Raw genomic sequence first — 16,948 nt, forward strand, 5'->3', positions numbered from 1 at the left:
CAAATCCTAAACCTAATAAAGTGTTGGATAGGAGGCTAGCTAAAATTTCATGCTTGTATTATATCGATCTGAAATTCTGTTTTTTATATCTTTTCGTATACGAGCAATGTTATGTGATATCTTACGATTTTGCCATCTCATACGAATTATTACGAGTTATCATCAGACTATGTTGCAGTGATGTGAAGCAGTTATTTACAGACCTATGTAAATCACATCACATTTAACTGAGGCATTTTTTTTGTTTCATTGATGCACAACAGCTTGTTAGCATGTAGCAAACCTCAGTGACCAATACAGTATTACTCTGACATTGCATTATCCATTTCACCAAGATTGACTTGGATTAGAAAAACAGCCCCATAAAAATTATAAGCAATCATTCAGTATTACTATCATGAGAATACAGAGGAACCTTGTTTTGCGCAGTCAAAATATGGGACAGAAATCAGGAACTGATTATTGAGAGACAAAGTCATGAATCACGATATGAGAAGAGATACAACATCTGGTGAAAACATTCCACTCAACCACTAAACATCAGGAGTTCTTATATAAAGACTCTCCCCGTTATCCACGAACATGTTAAGCCTTGCCACATTTTGTGTTTTAGAAGGAATTATGAGCTGGTTTGTTGTAATAGTGAAACATGTGGTTTTAAGTTACCAAATTAACACAGAGGTTTATGACCTACCCACATTCTTGGGCCTTCTCATTATAACAATGCCTTCATCTAATGACTGTTAACATTTATGCATGTGAGTATTTGAGAGATAGAAAAGGAGAGATGAGACGACGAGAGAGAGAGAGAGTGAGAGAGAGAGAGCGGGTAAAGTTGTGCAAAATGGCCTTATTATTATTCTTAGGTATATAATATTTCGTATAACGATGATTTACATACAGAAATGTCCAGGTCACATTTTTTGGCACTGGGTGGATCTATATAATATAAATTGTCACAATATAATATTATATGTTAAATGTATTACTAGCAAAAATGGGGGACAAAAAAATGACCAAAACGGCAATTGCGAGGGGGTGGCCAGTCTTTGGTCCATGGTGGCCATGGCCACCCCAGGCCACCCTGTAGCTCCGCCCCTGGCGGTAGCTCAACTGATAGAGCATTGCATTTGTGATGCAATCGGGGTATGAGTCCTGAATAGCATGTGAGTCGACATGTGAGTTGCGAGTATCATAGAAGCACCACAAAAAGATGTGTTTTTCATTTGTGTTCATGTTTAAGGTAGGTTTAGTTCATTTTAAAGTCGATAGAGCATTAACCTTAAAACCTCATCTGTTTTGGAGAAAATGTAACTTGCTTTTAGCACCACACAGTGGACATTTCACCTTAGAAATGCCGTTATTGAGGAACCACATAATATGTTGTAGAAATGCCATCTCAGTCACATAATTTTCATGAGATATGGGCAAAATATTGTTGCTCTCCTTTCTTGTGGTACGTCCTCAGATGGCTGTGCTTAACAAACAAAAATAAGATCTTTAGTGATTTTGTTTTGCTAGTCTGTCAAATTCCTGTTTATCCCAAGGCAATTATCTTTTCTTTACACCTTGCTCGCTGTCTCCCACATTTCAGTTTTACTAAAGAACTTGATGTGTGTAACGCCCCAGTTAATGTCTGCACAAGAGCTCTTAAACAGAAGGTTATCGGGCATGTTTACTAATTTATGACCTCAACATAGCACCTCACAGTTCTTATTAACTTCTAGTGGTAACTAGATTAGTGCTTGCCCAAGTAGGATTTTCTGCCACAATGCTAGGATGTTGACATGGTTGCTAAGGTGTTCTTAGTGTTTTTTAATGCGTTTTTAGCCCCACCTCAAGTTGGTTTAATAATCTGGTCCCTAGATATGGCTCTGGTGCAAATATATGGGATTTTTTCCACCATGTTTTTATCTGCCAGGTGAAAATCACTTCACAAAGCCACATGATTTGAAGTATCATTCATGTCTGTAGCACAAACGTTGCAGAACAAATAATGCACCAAAGTTTGATACTTAAGAGATAGTTCATCCCACAATTAAAATTCTCTCATAATTTATTCACCCTTGTACCATCCCAGATGTGTATGACTTTCTTTCTCCTGCTGAACACACACACACACACACACACACACACACACACACCCACACACACACACACACAAATATGTTTTAGAAGAAATCTCCACTTTCATTTTCAGATGTGAAAGTGAAACTAAACAGGCACCACATGTCACTTTCAGATGTAAATGTGAAAGTGAAAGTGGAGATTTAGAGTAAAAAAGGACTTACATTTTTATCTGTTTCTCACTCACATCTATCATATCTCTTCTAAAAATATAAATGTAACCACTGAAGTCATCTTGATTACTTTTATGTTAACTCATGTGATTTTTGAAGCTTCAAAGGTCTGGCCCAATTCACTCGCATTGTTTGGACCTACAGAACAGCAATATCCTTCTAAAAATCTTCATTTGTATTCAGCAGAAGAAAGAAAGTCATACACATTTGGGATGGCATGAGGGTGAATAAATGATGAGAGAATTTTCATTTTTGGGTGAACTATTCTTTTATGTTTAGGGGTTTGTTCAAATCCCCTATGCCAAGTATAACCTATAGTTATTGTGACTTCAGACTTTTATATTCACTTGAAACTGTTGCAGTAACTGGCTTCCATACTTGCTTTCCATGCTGATCCTCTTGATGATACAAACAAAACACATCTTTGTTTCCCATCTGTTTGTGGTATGTTTTTGTACTGGGTAGTATTCAATGAGCTGATGATTTTTCTTCAAGCGCAGCAAAGTTTCAGCTCTACATTAATTCATGTTCTATGTCAAGTCATTTTTTCAAGTCAAGTGTATGTGTCATCAATGGCTTTGTTCCAGGGTAAACTGATAAGGAAACTGTGTGTGTTTGTTCTCTGGGGTTTAGTTGAAAGGGGGCAGAGTTCACTCACAGCTACGACCCCCCTGAGCCCTCTTTCTTGAAAGTTATTTAAGGGTGAAAACTATGACTCAAGAGCAGTTCCAGTTCACAGCAGAATCATAAACCATGAGATACAAAAGTCAGAACAAAAAAATCTGCAATCAGTGAGCTCACAAATCTTTCTTAATTTACAACATACGGTACACAAGTTCACATAAATTCACATCGAAATGCTTTCGAGTTTCTCACGAAAGTGAGATTTGGAGGTGGACTCTACACTTCATGTAGTTTAATGCTCTACAAAGTCATTTTCACAAAGCAGTTTCAAACAGGTTTCCCAATCACTCCCCCCTTATGCCATTGGTTGAATAAACAGATAACCCCGTCCCAAACTCACAGCATTGGTTCAGCCAATGTTACAGATTGGTCGGAATGCTTTAATTTGGCGTGAATTAAAGCGAGAGTATGAGGGATATTTTTACAGTCCAAAAACATAAGAGATGTTGTTGCTAAGTAAGGTTTGGAACCAAGAAATTATTCCTATGCAGTACAGTTTCGAACTAATTATTTTAATGACATCAAATGTGCATTCTTCTGATGATTTGTATTGAACACCAAACTAAAATACTCATACAATGCAACCAGTGCAGTCTGATTCCCAAACAAATGGTGCCTATGAGTCGGTTCTTTTGAATCTACAGCACAAAACATACAGTACGCGTGACCAGTTTTGTGTACCTCTCTATGGATCCACCGGCGGGTCCAAAGCGGGGCATTATATCACAAAAAAAGTTTACACTTAAAACGTTAAAGTCTCCGTATACATAGGTCAGGCAAATGAGGTATCATTTGAAAGCTTCAAATCTGAACTTTTCAGAGAATACCATCACTTTTGCATTTATATGTTACATAAAATAAAAAAATAAGGCCTGAAAACAACTGCGTCGCAAATTAGGGGTACTTGGGTAGAAATATTAATATGAATATAATAGTCTTTCAAATAGCACTTAAATAGACAACTCATATATCAAATGAAAGCTCTATTTCTCAGGAATGCGACTGTACAGTTTATTTTGTTGCACTAATACCACAGGTTGAAGGATTTTCAAAAGAATCACACAGTGAAATATTTTCTGTAAGTCATCAAATACAAACATCTCTTTTATGCGTCGATCACTGCTGCTGTAAGCCCCAAATAGCCCAAAACTTTATATCTGCTCTTACGTATATCTGTTTATATCTGTTTTCTACAAAATGAGCCATTTTTTCCTTTTCTGTGAGCTTGCTTGGCTGAATAATCCAATGTTATATATTAGATACCCAGAACAAAATATGCCATCCAGCAGGAAAAGCATGCTAAACAAATCATTAGAAAAATATGTTTTTGACTATATATGTTATATATCATCAGAAAGGGGAGGATCTAAGCTTTCTAATAACACCTAGCTTACTGACACCTATTGAGCTTCTAGTCCACTCAGAGGCCGAGATATTCAATAAAACAATGGGGGTGGTGCGTGAAGAGAAAATTAAACTAAATGTTTATGGATGAGCACATCTGAGGGCTAAAATGCATTAGAGCACCACCTACATTTCAGATCTGTATATTGTGATGGAATGTGATATAGGAAAATATTTCTTTCTTGTGCTTGCTTCCATCTAGTGGAATAAAATGAGACTTTTCAAAGTGAAATAGAGTAAACAGAACTAGAATTACATGCTTACAAAGTTATGACAAAAATTGTCTGTTTATCATAAGATTATAAACACATACAATATTATTTATGAATAATTGGAATCTTTTTTTTTTTTCGGGGGATTTCTGAAAAATTAGACAAATTTTTGCAATTACCCCAAAGTACGTGTGAATGGTGAGCTTTTAAATTTGAGTGTGGAAAAATTGCAGGCGGCAGCCCAAAAATGCACTAGAGTTTAAAGCTTGTGAGACTTTTGATTAGCGTTATTACTGGATGCTTGTTGATATGACAATGTGTAGTTAAAGATACACAGTAGAAGTTTTGTTGTAATTAGTGCCGTTTTACAAAAATGTATGCATTAATAAAATATCTTCAATGAAAACCACTGTGTAAACACCTTTTGCAAGAATCTGTTCTATTAAAACATGAAATCATCTCATCATTTGGTAACAGGCTGCTGTGGGCAGTAAAACCAATATTGTGTTTCTTATTTCCAGATATTTCTTCCTCATAAGTACTAAAATAATTGTAATGGAACTGCTAGAGAACCGGAATCGTTAAGCTGAATTGGAACTCGAAAAATTTTCAAATTCATAATGATTCCCATCCCTAATAATAGGTATGTTTCCTTTGGTGAATGTACTGTATAGCAGCACCCTGATTTTACACTGAACATCAAGTGGTGACCCAAATACAGTTTTTTTGTACAAAACTGAATTGAAATTGTATGAATTTCACACTTTAATTCATACAATCAAACAAAAATTCATGCACGATCCATGTTTATGCCCATTGTGCTGTCTTAACTCTGCGTGATTATGGGGTCAGATGCATATATTATTTGCATTCAGCAGTGTTTCCCCTGTCGTCCGTCAATCACATTCGACCTGTGACCCATTTTTGGGTGGTGACACACCAGTTGAGGATCACTGCTGTATTTTATTCTGACTCAGTTCTATGCAATGTGCAGTTGTAAGCAGCTTGCCACATAAGCATTTTGTTCCTGCAAAAGCATCACATTGTTGGAAACAGTCTAGTCTCATTTGTCCATTTAGAAAACTATTGGTTGGGTTTAGGTAAAAGTTTTAGGTTAGGGATGTACATTTTACTCATTAAAACCTCCATCTAACATTCACCTTAAAAACCTTGTCTGATTTCGACACCATTTCACTCGCTTTTGGCGCCCCCCGCTGGAAATTTCACTAAGAAACTGCAGCGAAATCTGGAATGAAGTACGTAATTTAGTTTTGCAAAAATTTTGCCATGGTCACATAATGTTCATGGGATCAGGCTGGACAATTTTATTCTCTTAGTAAACACATGAGATGGAAACACTGCTTTATTTTCAAAATGTTTTAGCAATATTACGATTTTGAGCATAAATTAAATTTGTAACTTGAACAGAAACATGACTTATGATACTCTGGTCCCTAGACATGGCATGAGTCCCTTCTTCAGTGAAAGTCTGTTTTATCATGCGCCAGGTGAAAATTGTAAGTCTGATCGCTTTGAAAAATAACAGCACTCCTCTTTTTAAAAAACTTGACGATTTAAGTTATCATTCATGTCTGTAGCAAAAATGGCAAGGGATGAGTACTTGCCAAATTTTAGTACTTAGTATTAGGAGTTTGTTTACATCCCTTGCTAGTTTTCACAGTATAACTACAAGAGAAATGGTCAGAATGGTGGCTTTCATATCAATCATTACAAATCCTCATGTGCGATATGTCCTGTAAAGTCCTACAAAGTCTGCTCCTCTCAATTAAAATAAATTGACCTACAATGTGAACCTTCCCTCCCTTTGATGCCATCATTACCCTGTGCTTTTCTTGATACGTGGCTTTGTGTGCTCTGGACTAGTGATCTATTCCCTTTGGCTCAAATCCCATAAGTCCCCTGTACAAATGATTGATGGCCATCAGGCTGTTTCCAGGAAGATTCACATACTTGAATGCTTAATGTTATTGGTAACTGTTAACACTCTTGCCATGTTCAATTATCCCACATGGCTGCAGTGCAACAAATATCTGAGCCAAATTTCCCTGCATTTGTTTGAAATACAGCAATCATACTCTGAATCATGGTTCCAGCCAATAAATCCATGATACCTCCCCTATCCTTCCTTCTGTTTTTCTTCCTTCTGCCAAAAAACAAACTGGAAAAAGTTTTAGTATTGCAGTTTCTCATGCTAGACATGATCCCTGTGCTAATATTTTCTTTGGCCAGCCCTCAGAAGTCTTACTATGCATCCTACTATATATATATATATATATATATATATATATATATATATATATATATATATATATATATATATATATATATAAATAAATACTATAGACAGGACTAGAGATGTCATTTACAACTAAGTATTCTGATATGTTTATAGGGTTAATATAGGGTTCCTGTCGCTCAACTGGTAGAGCACTAGAATTCGCCATGCCATGGTAATGGGTTCTATTCTTAAGGAACAGACAAAGTAATAAAATGTACAATGGCATGAAAAAGTTTTTGAACCCTTTGGAATTAGCTGGTTTTCTGTATTAATGCTGCCTTCACATGCTATCATAATTATAGTAAATACGAGTTTCCCACTTGGAAGTTGCACATGAACGACTCCTCAAGTCGTAATTATGACTGGGAAACTCTGAGATAATTTTGATATCCAAGTTTTCCGAGATGGGAGGAGTTGTAAACTTTCAACATGGCGGAAGAGGTTACGGTTTCTTTAGTGAATGACTATTTATTAATTTTTCTAAATACAGCTAATTGTCAACACTTGCAGTTTCGGTCATATTAATTTATGTATATCAGCAACCATTTGATGCATTGTGCTAATAGCTTGTATTTGACCAAAATTCCAGTATCGTCAGCAGGCTGAGTAATATATTCTGCTGTCAAAATAAAAGTTCCTTAAAAATATGTATGAATGAACCTGGCATCGGCCATGTTTCCTGTTCTTTCTGACAACAAAGCACTTGAACGTGTCATACTCGTAATTACCACTTCAGAAGTGGGAAGTAGGATAATTCCGATAGCACATAAAGGCAGTAATTAGTCATAAAATGTGATCTCATTTTCATCAAAGTCACAAGTATAGACATACACAGTGTGCTTCAGCTAACAACACACTAACAATTATAATCTTTCATGCCTTTATTGAACACATCCCATTAAAGATTCACAGTGCTGTGCAAAAATTAAGTGAACCCTTGTATTTATTTACTTTGGCAGCAAGCGTTTCTAGTAGCTGCGGATTAGACCTGCACAACGTTCAGAAAGGATTTTGGACCATTATTCCTTACAGAATTGCTTCAGCTCAGCCTTATTCTTAGGATGTCTGGTGTGAACGGCTCTCTTGAGGTCATTCCATGGCATCTCTATTGGGTTAAGGTCTGGGTTCTGACTGGGCCACTCCAAAAGGTGGATTTTCTTGTTTTGAATTGGATTTATCGATCATGATGCTCCCTCCACCGTACTTCACCGTAGGGATGATGTTTTTATGTTGATATGCGGTGCGGTGCATACGTAGTGCTGCATGTTCTTCCCAAACAACTTAACCTTAGTTTCATCAGTCCACAACATTTTTTTCCAGTAGCGTTGTAAAGTGTCAATGCTGTCTTTGGACACCATGCCTGTTTAATGTTTCTGTATAGTAGACTCATGAACAGAGATGTTAATCAGTTCCAATGATTCCTTCAAGTCTTTAGCTGTCACTCTAGGGTTCTTTTTTTTTTTTTTACCTCATTGAGCGTTCTTCGCTGTGCCCTTTGAGTCATCTTGACTGGATGACCACTTCTAGAGAGAGTAGCCACAGTACTAAATCGTCTCATTTATAGACAATTTGTCTAACTGTGGACAGATGAATATCTAAGCTCTTTGAAATAACTTTGTAACCCCTTCCGGCTTTATGCAAAGCAACAATTCTTGATCGTATGTCTTCTGAGATCTCTTTTTTGCGAAACACAGTCTACATCATCAGATCCTTCTTGTGAATAGCAAACTCAAAATGTTTGAGTGCTTTTTATAAGTCAAAGTAGCTCTAACCCACACCTCCAATCTCGTTTCATTAATTGGATGCCAGGTTTGCCAGTGTCATTAGCCTAACCTACACTGTGAATGTTTGAATGATGTATTCAATACGTACAAGAACAATACAATAATTCGTGTTTTTTGTTAAAACAGTTTGTGTTTGTTCAATATTGTGACTTAGATGAAGATCAAACAGATTTTAAGAAAAATGTCTACATAAATGCAGGTAATTCCAAAAGGTTCACATACTTTTTCTTGGCACTGTATACTTTATATACCACTGTAAGTCGCTTTGGATAAAAATGTCTTCCACGTGTTTTGCGATAAAAACAGTGCAAGTTCTCGCGTAAACATGCGTGCCACTGTGAACAAGCTTCTTTTATCCATGAAAGTACAATAGACGTCAAAACTGTCACTTAAATTAGTTACATTTCATGTTGTTTGTCACCAAAACCTATCGTATGCCTATAGAACACTTAGGAATGTAACATGGACTACTTTTGTGACCTTTTTTAAGCTTTAAGCTTTTTTAAGCAACTTACTGTTGCGTAAGTGAGAGAGCAATTCCGTGTGAATCTAATTGTGATGGTGTTATGTACTACTATAATGACTCTTTGTGACCTGTTTACATGCAAACCAAAACATTTACAACATTCTCTCTTCTACTCCAGATACTCACAGTGTCTTTGGTGTTTATATCTTCAAGGATATAATGAATTACTTTTTTAATTGTGTCTAAACCCACCATGTTACTTCTAGGGGGGAAAAATTGTTTTTAGTGTGGTTTAGGGAGAAGAAAAAAACAGCCAATAACAAACATGGACTGGGATAATTACATCATTGTGCTGGGTTTTGGTTAACCTTAGTGCTTAAGTTCATTTAGCCAGAGGAGGTTCAACATTTATGCTCTTCTATTTCATGCTACATATTGACAACACTTGCTCAAAATTATTTTGAATTGCATGAAGCAGACAGTTTGTGTTGGGCAAAACTCTGGGAATGAAAACAAAAAGAGAGCAAGAATCACATTGGAGGTTATTTTTTAACACTCCTTACGCTGCACGTGTACACTTGTGGTTCCATGGTTACAGCTCAAACCCATTGCCAGTCAACCCCCCACAGTTCTTCATCTGCCCTACAGATCTCGCTCTTCCTCTTGTAGGAAAAGAATCATGAGTTACTGTGCAGCAGAGAATGTTACTCACCTCTGTGTTTGTAATCAAGACATCTGTCTGTCCCTTTCCTGTCCTCTAGTGTCTCATCTTCATCCTGTCTTCCTTTTACCACCCCAGTCTCTCTCTCTCTCTCTCTCTCTCTCTCTCTCTCTCTCTTGTGTGCCACTGTCAACAAAATTTTTCCTGAGGCAAACAGGTGCAAAATCCATAAGCAAAAATTGCAACCAACAGCAGTGTGTTGGCCACAGAGAAGATAAGAAAGGAGATGTAAGGTCACAGTGGCCCCAAAAAGTATCTGGCCAATCTTAAACCAATTGTAAAATATATGAATTCCAATACATTAGATAATAAAATATCAAACCAAGTGGCATCTGCAAAGTGCAAACAAATAATGCAAACCTTTTCTCAGAACTAGGCTAACTTTAATCTCCCAACCTTTTTGACCTATGAACTTCCATAACAGTTTCATAACCTTTCCAGGTATTATTGATTTCTGGGTACAGATTTAAAAAATAATAAATAAATAAATAAATAAATTATTCAGACTGGTCTGCTAATGCAGGAGTTTTTAAACTTTTTGATGCCTAGGACCACCAAATAGGATGATTACTTTGTGAGGGACCCTCACAATACTAAACTATAAAAGTAGCTACCGTAGTATATATTTTCATGTATAAAGACCCATTAAAATTGTGTTAATATAATAAACATAATATAATAAAAAAGATTCACATGGAGTCACATGATTTTATCATGTACATCGGTTTAATCATGTGCATAAGTTACATCAACATAATTTACAACATTAATTCTTTGCCAGAAAACTTAATTGGTTAATGTAATTTCAACATAATACAATTTCAAATGACCAAATTAAGTAGCATCAAATTGATTTTATATGTGTCCCTGACATGATTTATTTTTTGTTTTACGTGATTTTTTTGTTACAATATTGGTTTACTGTATATAACAAGGTTACGCTAGTAAGCTAACTTTTAGCTAGCATTAGCATACATAAGCATACTAAATGGTAAGTAGTAATTGCTCCTTGAGTAAAGCAACTTACAGCATGTTCTTACATGTCCTCAACCTAAGTAAAAGCTCCAATCTTCACCACAATACTAACCCAGCATAAAAGAATTAGCTCTAAATCCCAAAATAACATCACGATCAAGTGTTGAGTTTCTTTTCTCATCTTGATCAAAAATACATAAAATACTTAATTTCAAAGTTTTTACTCTCCCCATCAAGTCCCATGCAAAGCATACAGGAACTACAAATCCCTTGCCCAGTTTGGGATTCATGTAGTCCCAACACAAATGTATTAAGTAAAATTATAGATTAAATGTAATGAAATTAAGTTGTGACAAAATGTTCAAGAATTGTGCTGCATTAGCTCTATTTAATTAAGTTAACTGAATGAGCAGCATAAATAATTTTGCGCTGTTGCTGAACAAACTGAACAAACTTGATTGGTTCACTATTATATAATTTAATCTAGTAGAATGCACATTCTAGAGAATTACATTAATTGAAAGCAAAGAAAACAAGTTTAGAAGAGAAACACAATCTGTTGCGTAGATCACAATTAATATGATTTAGTAAACGGTACAACATGCGATTTTGCATTTTTTCAGTGCATTTTGTTATAATGTTAAATTGAAATAACTGGCTTTGATATTGTCATTGTACTAAAGCTAAAATAAATTATTAGAATACTATCAGGAAAATATTTACTTTGTATTAGTTTGTAATAATTGTACACCTGTTTTCTATTAATCTATTATTTTTTCTCTTTCTATTAAATTCTTGTCTCTGTTAATGTTAGCTATAAACCTGAAGAGACACCAAATTTATTTGTATAGCAATTTTCACAATAAATATTGTTCCAAAGCAGTTTTACAGAGAATATTGCCGAACAACCCCCAGTTAGCAAGCTAAAGGCAACAGTGACAAAGATACAACACAAATACAAAATATTCTTGAAAGTATATACGTTGAAAGGAAGGATTTAATATCTCTACCTTTCATTTTATTATGCTTCTATCTATGGTTCTGGATGAATTGAACAAATGTATTAACAAGCATTATTACTGGGGGCCTGAGTAGCTCAGCAAGTATTGACGCTGACTACCACCCCTGGAGTTCGAATCCATGGTGTGCTGAGTGACTCCAGCCAGGTCTCCTAAGTAACCAAATTGGCCCAGTTGCTAGGGAGGGTAGAGTCACATGGGGTAACCTCCTCATGGTCACGATTATTGGTTCTCGCTCTCAACGGGGCACGTGGTAAGTTGTGCGTGGATCGCGGAGAGTATCATGAGCCTCCACATGCTGTGAGTCTCCACGGTGTCATATACAGTGAGCCACGTGATAAGATGCGCGAATTGACTATCTCAGAAGCGGAGGCAACTGAGACTTGTCCTCCGCCACCCGGATTGAGATGAGTAACCACGTCACCACATGGACCTATGCCAAATTGGGGAGAAAAGGAGATAAAAAAAAACAAGCATTATTATTATTATTTTATGTTATTTTTTTTTATGTTATATAATGTATTATATTATAATTCAATAATTAATCATCTATTATTTTCACAAGCAATGTGTATACAGTATTTCATATCTGAGAAGTGACTGAGGGTCTGACTCATATAGTGCAGTAACAGTGTTAACTCATTTAACCTAGCTTCATCTATACAATAGATATGCACTGATGCTGTACCCTTTTTTTCTCAAGTTTAATCATTCATTAATTACATTAATAACATGTTTAGCTCTTTCTAGTTCCATTAATCACTGAAGATTATTCTATATTACATGTCTTATTTAATCATTAATGGAACCTTTATATAGAATTCTGGTTTGTATCAGTGTGTTGCTTTCTCAGTGCTCTTCCCAAGTCTCCTTGCAGGCTCTGCATTCCAGCTCTGGGTGCCATGTAACCTTGATAAAATACGATATGACCTGTTGGTTCTCTCTAATCATCTTTTCCTCCAGAAAATGTTTGGGCTTGTGACTATGTTTTTGTTAATGTGGTGCCTCTGAGCCAATCAGCTACCACGGAATGGATGTTTCATGGACATCATGAGTAAAGAGGCCCCACGACTCATGATATCTTCCTTTGTGCTAGAATTAGTTATGGTTATGATAATTAATGTTATGTCTTAAAATTACTGTTGTCAAGTATTCGGATGCATATACCATGTTTGGGGCAGTTTCTGTAATCTTCCTATTTTTTGCCAGTCAGAATGTTAGAAAATCGTATAAGTTAGTTCGCTCCCTGAAACTGATTAAAACTTTGAGTCTGGGTCTGTTGGTCTTATTACTGGGTTTAGCTGTAGCCTATTCCCCAACAATTTGCAGATTTGTTTTAATTTCACAGTTAAAAGCTATGGACGTCAATAATAGTCGTAAAAATTATGAAATGTCAACTTTTCTCTTTTACATAATTTTTATTTTTATTTTTCTAAAATGTCCCGCTGACCCCCTAGCACTTCTTTGTGTGGCCCGCCACTTTGAAAATACCCGTGATCATGAATCATTTAGACCGATTTGTGAACTGTTTCAGCTAATTCATTGAAAAGAACTGACTCAAAAGAATGGTTCCCTGACAGATAAGTATAATAATGCAGTGTCATCTACAGACAATGACCAAACGTACTCACCTGTGTAGAACAACTCCAATTTCTGCTTCTTCCTTGAGTTTGGTGCTGTAAGCGATTTTAGCTGTTATGGAACTTCCAGGAGACTGAGCCATTGGATTAGACACGCCCCTTTTCCAAAAACACCGCCCTCCAAAGGTACCATTGTGAATGAAACCAAACAGCACGGCATCTTCTCACAGCTGTTAAACACAGCAGTAGCAAAATAGCTCCCTCAGCTGACATCTGTTATGAATCTGAATATGAAATTAAAGGTGTTGTAAGCATTTTTTTTTTACATGGAAAGGTATGCAAAAAACTGTCCTAAGCCCTGAAAGATATTGCTGAAATAAATGCAGTGAGATATCTCACCTGTCTCTTTGACAGCGCTAGACCCTGTAAACAGCAAACAAAAATGTGTGCACGTGCCGCGGTCTCTGACGCTTTCGACCTGTCAGTCATTTTGCACGTTCTCAATGTATTGCAGTTTCAGTGAATTATTGAGGCTTACTGCCATTTTTATACCATGTTGTTTATAACAGTTGTCAGTTGAGGGCGCTATTGTGCTGCTGTTGTTTTTAACAACCGTGTCTGCATAATGCTAGCCTCAATAAAGCTAATTTGGTATCTTTGGAGTGCAGAGTTTTGGAAAGAGGGGGCGTGGCTAATTCAACAGCTAACATCGCTCACAGCACATTTAATTTGATATTTGGACAACTGGTTGTCCAGTGTGATTCCGTTCACACAGCACAGATTTGCCGAGAATGCGGTTGTGAGTCCTGAAAATTTGCAGGTGTCAGTTCGGTTATAGAACGCGGAGGTCACACTCGTAAATAAACTGTCTTGTGTGTGAATGCAACCATATTAAGCTCTCAAAACAGGTCTGACAACCGTATTCTGCTGCTGTGTGAACGTGGCCTATGAGAACGTGCAAAATGATTGACAGACAGAAAGTAAGCCTTCTGATTGTCTGATTGGCTGCGGCCCGCGGTCACATTTTTGTTTACAGAGTCTAGTGCTGTCACAGAGACCCCGGTAGGACAATTGCAAAAATTGCAATGCGATTACTTTACTGATTGCTTCATGGGGAAAGTAACCACATTATTAATGACTTTACTTTTAAGTTACTTTACATAACACTTTTCACAGAAAATATTTAGTTTTTCTCTCTACATATTCATGTGTCAATATTTCACTCATACACTACACGTTTCTCCCTTACAGTGACTTATTTCAGTGATATCTTTAAGGAAATTGGAATATTTTCTGCATACCATTCCATAAAAAAATAGTTTCCAACACCTTTAAATGAACCTGTCGTTGGTTTTAGATCCAAGATTTGATTTCGTTGATATTTTGACCGAATTTGAAAGTCTGTCCTCATCTGTTGCATTATAACCACAAGCAGGCTTGATGACACTCTAACAAGTTTACTAATGAGTAACGTCAAGGAGAAGAAATCAGATATTAGAGATCTCATTTGTGATATTTCGTTCCTATGTGTTTTTGCTAATTATTTTTATCAAACTGGCGTCAGGGTGATTCTATGTATGAACATGAAGTCAGTTCCCCTCAAGTTCACACAGGGGGTTTAAACTAGTAGGGGACGCGATATTACGGTGTATTGTAGTAGTGATTCATCCCAGTGACTCGAGTCTTTTGATTTCATTCACCAAAGAGACTCATTCAGTCACCGTTTCTGTAGAATACGCCATTAGGTAGAGACAAATGAGCGTCTTAGCTGTGCTATTAAGGAGTCAATGAATCACGATTCAACTGATTCATTCAAAAACACCGAGTTGTAAACAATGGAAGTTGTTTACTTAAAAGAGTCGTTTAAACACAACGACTCGTTCACGAACGAAACTCTGCTTGTAGCAAACGGTCAAGTTAAAGCGAAAAAGATGGAACGCGACGAAAGTATGACGTAACAAATAAAACACGGATTCAAGTGCATCATGATAAATAACGAACCACGTCCACAGTGTGTGTTGTATGTTCTGAGGTGCTTAAAATGTCCGTTTAAAACCTGTGAATCTCACAAGAACAAACTAAACACCCAACGTTCAAAGCTAAGACGGTTGACTTCCGGTCCGAATTGGCATGATTGGCTGAATATGGTGAGCGAAGGTCTATTTTATGGATATATATGCATATAGCGGGATACACTTATATTATTTAAATAATATGAATGTTAAGAGTGTTGATAAGCATTTCTTTCTCGATGGTTGTAGTCCTAGCAGAACGTTTCCACAGGTGTAGTTTCACTGCGTTTGACAAACAAAAGGTGTCCAAATACATGTTGTGTCCAGTTTGAACAGTAGGATAAATATATTGGTTTATAATATAAAAACTTTGTATGTGAAATGTTTTGCTTGGAAAGGAATGTTTCTTAAAAATAAATGCCACTTATTTTGTTATCTAATGCAATGACATGCATTTTTAAATGCACTGGAGTAAGTGCATTGTGCATTTTTAGGTTAACTGAAAAAAACATACAGCATGTATCTTGACTTTTTCAGATAATTTTGTTGGGTGTTGTAGGTGTTTTGGGGCCTCTGAGTCTGAAGAATTTTCAAAATTTGCTTACAACAGAGAAGAAATGAATTATTGCATGGGGAGAGACAGAACAAAGACATTGATATTTCTCATGTTGGAGAATAGGGTGAGTGTCACTGAGGTTATATCCGCTCTTTCGTGTCAGTTGAATAATAAGAGACTTAGGGGTTAAGTTGAAAAGGTTGAAAGCAAAAAACTGATTTTAGAAACACATATTTCCTTTTTCTTGGGGCTTTTTGTCACTTTTTATAATAGCGATAGTTGAGAAGAGATGGAAATTATGAGGGAGAGAAAGGGTATGGGATGAGGACACAATATAGGCTAGACTCGAACCTGGATCTCCCACTTGAGCAACACAGCCTGTCTAAAGCATGTGTACTTACCGCTGGGCCACGGGTTCAAATTTAGGTAAAAACAAAGTCATAAAACATGCAGTTGTTACCATAAAGGGACAATTCAAAGTAAAAAATAAATACAAATTTTGTCGTCATTTACTCACCCTCATGTCGTTCTAAACCCGTTTGATTTTCATTTTTCTGTGGAGCACATAAGTACTGTCAATTTTGGGTAAGTTTCTCATAAAAGTTATCCCCTACAAATGACTAATTACTTATCTAAAATTGCAGTGTGATTACTTTACTGATTGCTTCATGGGGAGAGTAATTACATTACTAATGACTTCACTTTTAAGTTACTTTGCAAAACACTTTTCACAGAAAATATTTTGTTTTTCTCTCTACAAATTCAAATGTCAGTATTTCACTCATACACTACACGTTTCTCCCTTACAGTGACTTGTTTTGGGCCCTTCAGCTGTCACATAAACGTCAATATATTGTATTCAACATACCTGTAAATAATATTGTTTTACAAATATGTGTTTAAAAGTAATGAACTTAATTGAAAGTCAAAAACTGT

The 16,948-nt window shown here is 36.3% G+C and overlaps 1 protein-coding gene across 1 annotated transcript in view; it reads left to right on the forward strand.

The window, feature by feature from the left end:
• Positions 1 to 16,948, forward strand: part of LOC127445997 (RIPOR family member 3-like) — a 68,776-nt gene that overhangs the window by 13,035 nt on the left and 38,793 nt on the right. The gene's annotated exons all lie outside the window — the stretch shown is intronic.

This window comes from Myxocyprinus asiaticus, chromosome 9 (assembly GCF_019703515.2).
Source record: "Myxocyprinus asiaticus isolate MX2 ecotype Aquarium Trade chromosome 9, UBuf_Myxa_2, whole genome shotgun sequence".
Lineage (NCBI taxonomy): Eukaryota > Metazoa > Chordata > Actinopteri > Cypriniformes > Catostomidae > Myxocyprinus > Myxocyprinus asiaticus.